We start from the raw sequence: 9043 nt of genomic DNA on the forward strand, positions 1-9043 counted from the left end.
ATCACTAATCTTACATGAGCCTGAGGTCACCTGTCTCTTAAGTTGTCCTGAATATATGTACCCCGCTTCTGGACATGTCCAGACATTTGCTACGCCCCAGGCAAAAATATGGGCCAGTCAGTTAAACAAGTCACCCTGAACTGACTCAGTCACATGCCGCTGGTGTCTCTCTCCTCTGGATCAGAATTCTGTGCCTCAGTGCACTCTGACCAAGGACTGAGAATCTAGGCCAGACCCAGGGGTACCATCACCCAAGGCCAATTCTCATACTTCTGTGAACTATCACAAATCCAACAGGAACCACACTGACAGACTGGGCATTGACTTCTGTCAGCTAGATTCTCCTCCCACCTTTACTAATACCCCATTGTCTAAATCAGAGATAGGACTCACTCCCTAGATAGGATATACAGACTCATGTAAATATAATCATTCCACCCAATAATCTCCCTCTTCCTCTCTCAATGGAGAACATTTTCAACCTGCCTCCCCTCCTCCTTTCCATAAGGAGAAGGGCATAAGTAGGGGTGTCCCACTTACAGAGTCAAGGAGAAGTTACAGATAAACAATGTACATGTAGGCAAGAGATGGTGAAGATAAACTGGTCCAGCGTCTCTCCTCTCTTCTCCTCCTCTCTTCTCCCTTTGGAGGCATCCAATGTCCTTCAGTATCTTCTGAATCTGTTCCAAAAAGGCCTCTCCAGCTCTGGTGACTAGCTGAGACCTTGTCTTATGGTAGAGAAACTGCTTAATATCTTATTCAGATCAAAACACATGTTTCCATCACAAAATAATGAGATTCTGGAGTTTATTACAATTTACATTTTGCCTTGTTGCCAATTGACACACACACTTCGCTTTTAACACAAATTTCCATTAGTATTTTACTACATGAGCAAACTCCCAATGAGAATTATCACATTGACTCAAGCTTGTAACACACACGTTCAACACATCTTTGTTCTAAGAGTACCCAGCATCTGGTTTAAAATAAAATAATTTTAACCTTTGCTCCCATTACAATAATGACTCAAATATCCTTAACCAAAATGAATTTTTTTCTCAAATATTGCCATATTTTCTTTTTGATGGTGTCCTTATCTAACTCACACTCCTTTCCTTAAACTAGCACTTGAAACTGTAATTATCCTAAGAATTTCTCATTCTTCTTACCTAAATATCCCTTCCTCTCTAACACAAAAAATAAGGAAATTTAATTCCTATCTTAGCATGTAGCTGATAGCAGGTGTCAGAGCCAGACACCTAACCCATCTCTGGCTATTAGATCCAATTTACCTAAAACTTCTTTTGCTGGTTTGCTTACTAACTAATTATAAAGATCCAGGACATTAAAGGAAAATTCCTTTATAGATATAAGTATTGAATGTCAGTGTCCAGGTAGGTCACATGGGTAAGTCAAATGTCTTAGGCCAGATTTATTCTTCCAGGTGAGACATTATCCAAATGTCATTTTGGGGAAATCAAGTCAAAGGGGTCCAACCTCAGCCACACTGAAAAGCCACCCCTTTGGTTACACATCCCTGTAACCTAACATCTTTAGCCCATTGGCTTCCTTGGCTCCAAGAACATGACATTTACCCAGTAGCATTTCCTTTTGTTGACCATCCTGGTATCTGACATATGAGAAAATTGATTAAAGTCCTGTGATCTAAAAATGTTGTTTTACCTAGTTAGAATTTCCCCTAGTTAGAAACTTCCAGTGAATACAATTCACTAAATTCCAATTATAATTTTAATGGAGTCCCAATTAATGAAACCCCTACCTAAAGCTTTGAGTATCCTTCCTTTGCTTAAAAATCAGGTATTCTGACTATGGCTGGCCCTATAGACCTCATCTCCTACTTCTTACTAGAGACATACCTTTGTCTGAAATCATCTCTATATAAAGATGGCATATCAGATTCCTCTTGGCTAGAGAAACCTCCTTCTAGCTTGTTGTATCTTACAACAAATAAATGCCTCCTTTGTCCAAGAGATTGCACAGATAAATATCAAATTATCTTGTGTTTATCTTTCCCATATTACATGGTGCTTTTACTTCAAAGCAAACAACCACCACTTTGGAATATACATTATAGATCCAAAATATTCCCAATTCACATATCTAGCTAGAAAATTCTATACATAACCTTGTTTACCTACTATAACCATCCTGAACATACAAATGGTTATTTTTGGCAAGGCAATTGTGATTAAGTGACTTGTCCAAGGTCACACAGCTAAGCAATCACTGAGTATCTGAGGCCTGATTTGAGCTCAGGTCTCCTGACTCTGGGGCCTAGCACTCTATCCTTTGCATCACCTAACTACCCCCTAACACACAAATTACTTTTGATAATTCTTTAAAACCATTAAAACATCTTAGGTAGCTTTAAATTTCCAATATGCATTATTAATTTCATTTTAACAGAACAGCAATAAGAGTAACACATAAATTACTAGATTGTACAAAGCAATTCATCTATTATTACATTATTCATTAACCCATATTTTCCTTATTGCCCTTCAAAGCAATCACATTAATCCCAGACTTTAACAATACAATATTTAAATAACATATTCATAATAGATAACTAAATATTGCAAATATGATATCTTTTCAGTTACAAAAGAATATTACATAACTGATAGGTACATCTTATTCATCAATAAATTACCTTACAGCATCAGTGAGAGCCCCCAAATCAACTGTCTGCAGCTACTGAGAAAAGCCCACTTTCTTGAATTCTAAAATTAAGCATACATGTTAATAAATTAATCATAAGATTCTTATTTGAACACCTCATTTCCCTTAGAACAAGAGCAAAATGAATATCGCATGTTCTTAACACTTTTGTCTCTTTACCCAAATTCTCAGAATCCAATTTCATACTTATGATACATTTAAAACCCCTATGCAATTACAACTAAGCTTCCCAACAGTTTAGTTTGATAAAAACTTTAGAGTACCTTATAAAGAGAATCCAGCACTCATATTCCAAAAGCTCTATCCAAAATAAAAATACAATTATTAGCATTATTATTATGCTTCACATTAAAACCAATTAGAGCTTTTCCCCAAAAGCATCAGTAAACTTCCCTGATAACATAGGTATTTCTCTTCTTAGTAACACAATACCACTTTTCTTTAACCCAAAAGTGTTGCAGTAAAGTTTTAAAATACCAAACCACTTAACTCCTTGCAAAAGTTACAATAATGTTAAAATAGTTTAATCCCAAACTAATTGAACAATCTAGATTATTTAATTCTGTGCAAATTTCGTCAGAATGTTACAACACTAAAAGCCCTCAGTGTGCTTCCTAAAACTCTAGTTCAGAAACCTTAAAAACAATGAGAGTCACCATTCAGCCCACATGGTCAGAGCAAGTATTCATTAAATGTGAAATATATATATTTCCTAATCACATATCCCACCCATGGAGAGTTCTCTTTGCCTTTAAGGCTTAAGCACTTGAAGTCTCCTGTCTATCCCCACCCCTTCCATTAGGTAGACTCAGTCTAATGTTCAAGTCTTAACAAGATGGTAGATGGGATCAAGACCACCACATGTCCAACCCACCACCCCCTTCCCCCAACCCAGGGAGAAAGCTTGGGATCTTTCCCAGACACTCATAAGGATAAAAAAATCTTCCCTCTTAGAACTTTTCAATCTTTCCCTTAAAGGTTCTTTCTTCTCTTAAATTCTTCTAAACTCTCCCCAAAGCACAGCTTTTTTTTCTTTAAGAATCCCCCTCCCTTGTCTTTAACTCTACACCCCTACCTAGCACAGCTACCACTTGCTCAGTGAGGGAAAGACTGATTTCCACGTGGGGACCACTGCACACTACTTCCTTCTCCCCCACCTTCTGAAACTCCTGGGTCCAACTGGCAGCTATCCTTTTAAAACTTAAGCTGGGTCCTCAGACCCACAAATGCCTAAAACAGACACGTACACAAGACAGGACATGGAACAAACACACACTCCCACGGGAACATTCAAACTCACACAGCACTGGATCCAATTGGTAGCAGCCATGTGGTTCCCTTGCCCCCCTCCAAACCTGGAGGCAACCTTCCCCCTTTAAGATTTTGGGGAAATTCCTGGAGAGGGGAAAAACAGATCCTGCTCCTTTGGGGTACCCTATCATCCTCTGGCCTCTCCTTTGGGACAGCTCTCCCACATGGAGAACTTCTCAGCCAGTCCAGGGTGGTTCTGGCCATCTATGCCATCCAGGAAATTGCCCCTTTACTGTGGTTCTACTCCCAGACATTTTAATCATTCTTGGCTCCAAACCCAGGACAATCTTCCCAGGAATCTCTGAGATATTTCCCCAGCAAAGAACACCAAGAAAGTGGGCTTGAAATCAAGCCATTTGCATGCATTATTTTCTTATTTTCTTCCTGGAAAATACCAGGAAAAGAGATTTACATTAATATCCCATAAGAGCCCCCAAATTTCTATAAATAGCTCGAGAACACTTAGTCCAGAGTGATTAAAACTGTCTTTATTAAGATATCTTAACAAAATGGCACACTTCTCTCATGGTGGGAGAAAGGGGCCTCTCTTACTATTCTTGACCTTTTGTTGCACCAGAGAATTCTTTTTGTTACTCTTTTTTTTCTAGCTCAGTAAAGTAGTTATTTGGAAGTTTAGTTGGTATGGCACTGAATAAGTAATTTAATTTGGGTAGAATTGTCATTTTTTATTATATTAGCTCAGCCTAACCATGAGCAATTGGTATTTTCCCAATTATTTAGATTTAACTTTATTTGGTTGAGAACTGCTTCATAATTGAGATTCATAAAGTTTCTGGGTTTCTCTTGGGAGGTAATTCCCAAGTATTTAATGTTGTCTATAGTTACTTTACATTATAGTTACATTCCCACTTGTGTTTAAAAATCTATCTTAATCTACAGGGAGAGAGGAGGGGATGGGAAAAGGAAAGATAATAAGGGAAGAAGGGACTGATAAAAAGGATGGTAAATGAATAAGTGAAAGTAAAAAAGTCAAATTTTTAAAAGTCAAAGGGGAAAGATGGTAAAATTTTGGTGAGAAGGAATAAGAGGAATGAAAAGAGAAAAATATAAATGGAGAAAGATAACTTGTAGAGAAATACAGAATTAGTCATCTTAACTGTAAATGTGAATGGGATGAACTGTCCCATAAAACAGAAGTGGATAGCAGAATGGATTAAAAACCAGAATCCTATAATATGTTGTTTATGAGAAACACATTTGAAGCAGAGAAATACACACAGGGTAAAGGTAAAAAGTTGGAGCAAAGTGTATTATGCCTCAGCTGAAGTAAAAGAATCAGGGGTAGCAATCTTCATCTCAGATAAAGAAAAAGCAAAAAATGATCTTATTAAAAGGGATAAGGAAGGAAACTACATCTTCTTAAAAGGCACCATTGGTAATGAAGCTATATCATTATTAAACAAGTATGTACTTGGTGGTATAGCATCCAAATTCCTAGAGGAAAAACTGAGTGAATTACAAGGAGACATAGCAAAACTTTAATAATGGGAGACCTCAATCTCCCTCTTTCAGGAGGATAGATAACTCTAACCACAAAATAAACAAGAAGGATGTTAAAAAGATTAATGAAATCTTATAAAACTTAGATATGATAGACATTTGGAGAAAACTTAATGAGGATAGGAAAGAACATATCTTTTTCTTGGCAGTACGTGGCACCTGTAACAAAACTGACCATGTGTTAGGTCACAAAACCTTATAATCAAATGCAGAAAGGCAGAAATAATAAATACACACTTCTCAGACCATGATTCAATATAAATTACATGTAATAAAGGGTCAAGGAAAGATAAACCAAAGACTAATTGGAAATAAAATGACTTTATCTTAAATAATGAGTGGATCAAATAGCAATTAATAGAAATAATAAATAATTATATCAAGGAAATTATAATAAATGAGACATATCAAAATTATGGGATGCAGAAAAGCAGTTTTGAAGGAAAACTTTATACCTTTAAATGCATATATGAATAAAGTAGAGAAAGAGAAGATCACTGAATTGTGCATGCAAATAAAAAAGTTAGAAAAAGAACAAAATGAGATTCCCAGTTAAATAGCAAATTATAAATTCTGAAAATCAAGAGAGAGATTAATAAAATTGAAAACAAGAATATCATTGATCTCATAAATAAAACTAAGAGTTGTTTTTTTGAAAAGGTCAATAAAATAGACAAACCTTTAATTAAACTGATTTTAAAAAAAAGAAAGAATATAACCCAATTACCAATAGCAAAAATGAAAAGGATGAACTAACCATCAATGAGGAGGAGATTAAAGAAATAATTCAGAGTTACTTTGCCAAACTGTTTGCCAATTATTTGGATACCATGAGTGAAATGGATGAATATTTACAAAAATACAAATAACCTCATTTCAGAGAAAAGAAATTGAAGAAGACATCAATAAACTCCCCAAGAAAAAGTCTCCATGTACAGATGGATTTGCAAGTGAATTCTACCAAATATTTAAGGAACAATTAATTTCTATTCTACAATAACTATTTTTAAAAATGGGAGAAGGAGTTCTGCCAAACTCCTTTTATGAAACCAACAGGGTGCTGTTACCAAAGCAGGAAAAATCCTAACAAAGTTATAGACCCATCTCCCTAATGAATATTGATGCAAAATATCTTAAATAAAATTTTAGCAAAGCAATCACAGCAAGTTATTCCTGGGATTATACACCATGATCAAGTAGGTTTTATAGCAGGTAGGAAGGGATGGTTCAATATTAGGAAAACACTCAACATAATTGAACATATCAATAGCAAAACCAACAGAAATCATATTATTATTTCAATAGATCCTGACAAATCCTTTGATAAAATACAACAGCCATTCCTATTAAAAACACAAGAAAGCTTAGGAATAAATGGAGTTTTCCTTAAAATAATAAATAGTAACTATCTAAACCCATCAGCAAATATTATAAGTAATGGGTATAAACTCAGAGCATTTCTAGTAAAATCAGGAGTGAAACAAGGGTGCCCATCATCACTATTACTATTCCATATAGTATTAGAAATCTAGCTGAAGCTATAAGAGAAGAAAAAGAAGTTGAAGGAATCAGAATTGGCAATGCAGAAGCAAAGCTTTCATTTTTTTGCAGATGATATGATTATATTCTAAAAGATCCCAAGACAATCATCTAAAAAACTCCTTGAAACAATTAACAAATTCAACAAAGTAGCAGAATATAAAATAAACCCAAATAAATCATCAGCATTTCCATATATGATCAACAAACCCCAAGAACAAGAGACAGAAAGTAAAAGCTTCTTATAGAAAATGGTTTTTTAGTGAGAACTTGAAGGAAAGCAGAAAGTCTTGAGGAAGGGGCATAGGCATGGGAGATAGCCAGCGAAAATGCTTGGAATTGGAAGGTGGAATATTTTGTTAAAAAAAGAGCAAGTACAACAGTGCTATAAAATCACAGACTACTTAGGACAGAAAGATTAGTTTAGAGGGAAGAACATGAAAGTTGAGATTGCCAACCTAAGAAATTTATATTTTATCCTGGAGGTGATAGGGAACCATTGACAGTTAATAAGGAAATTGGAATGAAGAGGGATTTTTGGTGGGAAGACAAATCAATAGGCTATTGGAATTATCCAAACTGCATCAATGTAGCCACAGTATTACAGAAGAGAAAGGAATGCGTATAAATGTTTTTGAAGGTGTATTTATGTTGTAGTATATAGTATTTAAGTAGTGGATATTGTACAGAGATTCATATACATCTGTAGATAGATCAACATGATCTATGAGGTACTTTACAGGTATGAGATTGTACAATTCTATGATTTTTATGGATGAGGAAACTAAGACCCAAAGTCCCATAGAAATTAGGGATGGAGTTGAAACTTGAACCTTCTGGTATTCACTCTGAATTCTGTTTCATTAAAAAAAATTAATTTCTGTACCAAAAATTCTATTTCATTAAAAATTAACTTATAGAACAAAAAAGCATTTCTATAACAATGTACAATAAAAAAATTACATGTAAAACTGCAAAACCATTATGTACAATTTGTACAATAATAAAGTTATGTAAATTTCATTTTTTTCTCCCCCCAAGCCTAGAGACAGCTACCATTAGATAGAACTATGTATGTTTGTGTGTGTGTGTGTATCTATCTATCTATCTATCTATCTATCTATATATATATATATATATATACATACACACACACACACACACACACACACACACACACATATATATATATATATATATATATACATACACACATAAATTAGCCCATCAAATAGCAATCCCCATGTCTTAGTCATGATTCTGTTTGTGGAAATGGAAGGAAATGCTTTATTTTCCTTTTACCTGACACATTTGTTGACTTTCATTTTTTCTTATTCCTGGCATCTTTACCTTATGTTATACATTTAAAGGTCTATTGACTATAAGCCCTAGGCAATGTTGTGTATGTGTTATACAGAAACATTCAAAGATTTCATCAATTTTAATTAATAGGAAAATTCAAAGAAAAGAAAATTCTCTGAAATTACACTGATGAAAAGACAAATTTATTTCAGTTTTTCATACTTCTCTACTGAAGTCTATTGGAGGTAATGGAAGTTATCCAGCAAAGAGCACTGAATTTGGAATCACATAATCAAGGACTTAATTCCTGTGTCTCCTTAGTTCTGTTATCTACCACATCTGTAACCCTACTTCTCCTGAACAAACCTCAGTTTCCTAATTTGTCATATAAGCTTGAATCTAATGATCTCTAAAGTTCCTTCCAGTTCTAAATTTATGTTCTTATTAAGGTGAAAGACACCCTGAGAAGCAGCCATACCCCTTAAAATTAAAATTACTAATAATAACTGAAATTCACATAGCAGTTTAATCATACCTCATTTGAATCCAAAAGCAACCCTGTTTTTTCATAGTGAAACAACCTCAAAGAGATTAAATGATTTGCCCATTGACACACAAGTATGCATTTTGGGTTTTTTTTTGTTTTTTGTTTTTGTTTTCTTTT

Source organism: Macrotis lagotis, chromosome 2 (assembly GCF_037893015.1).
Source record: "Macrotis lagotis isolate mMagLag1 chromosome 2, bilby.v1.9.chrom.fasta, whole genome shotgun sequence".
In the NCBI taxonomy this organism is placed as follows: domain Eukaryota; kingdom Metazoa; phylum Chordata; class Mammalia; order Peramelemorphia; family Peramelidae; genus Macrotis; species Macrotis lagotis.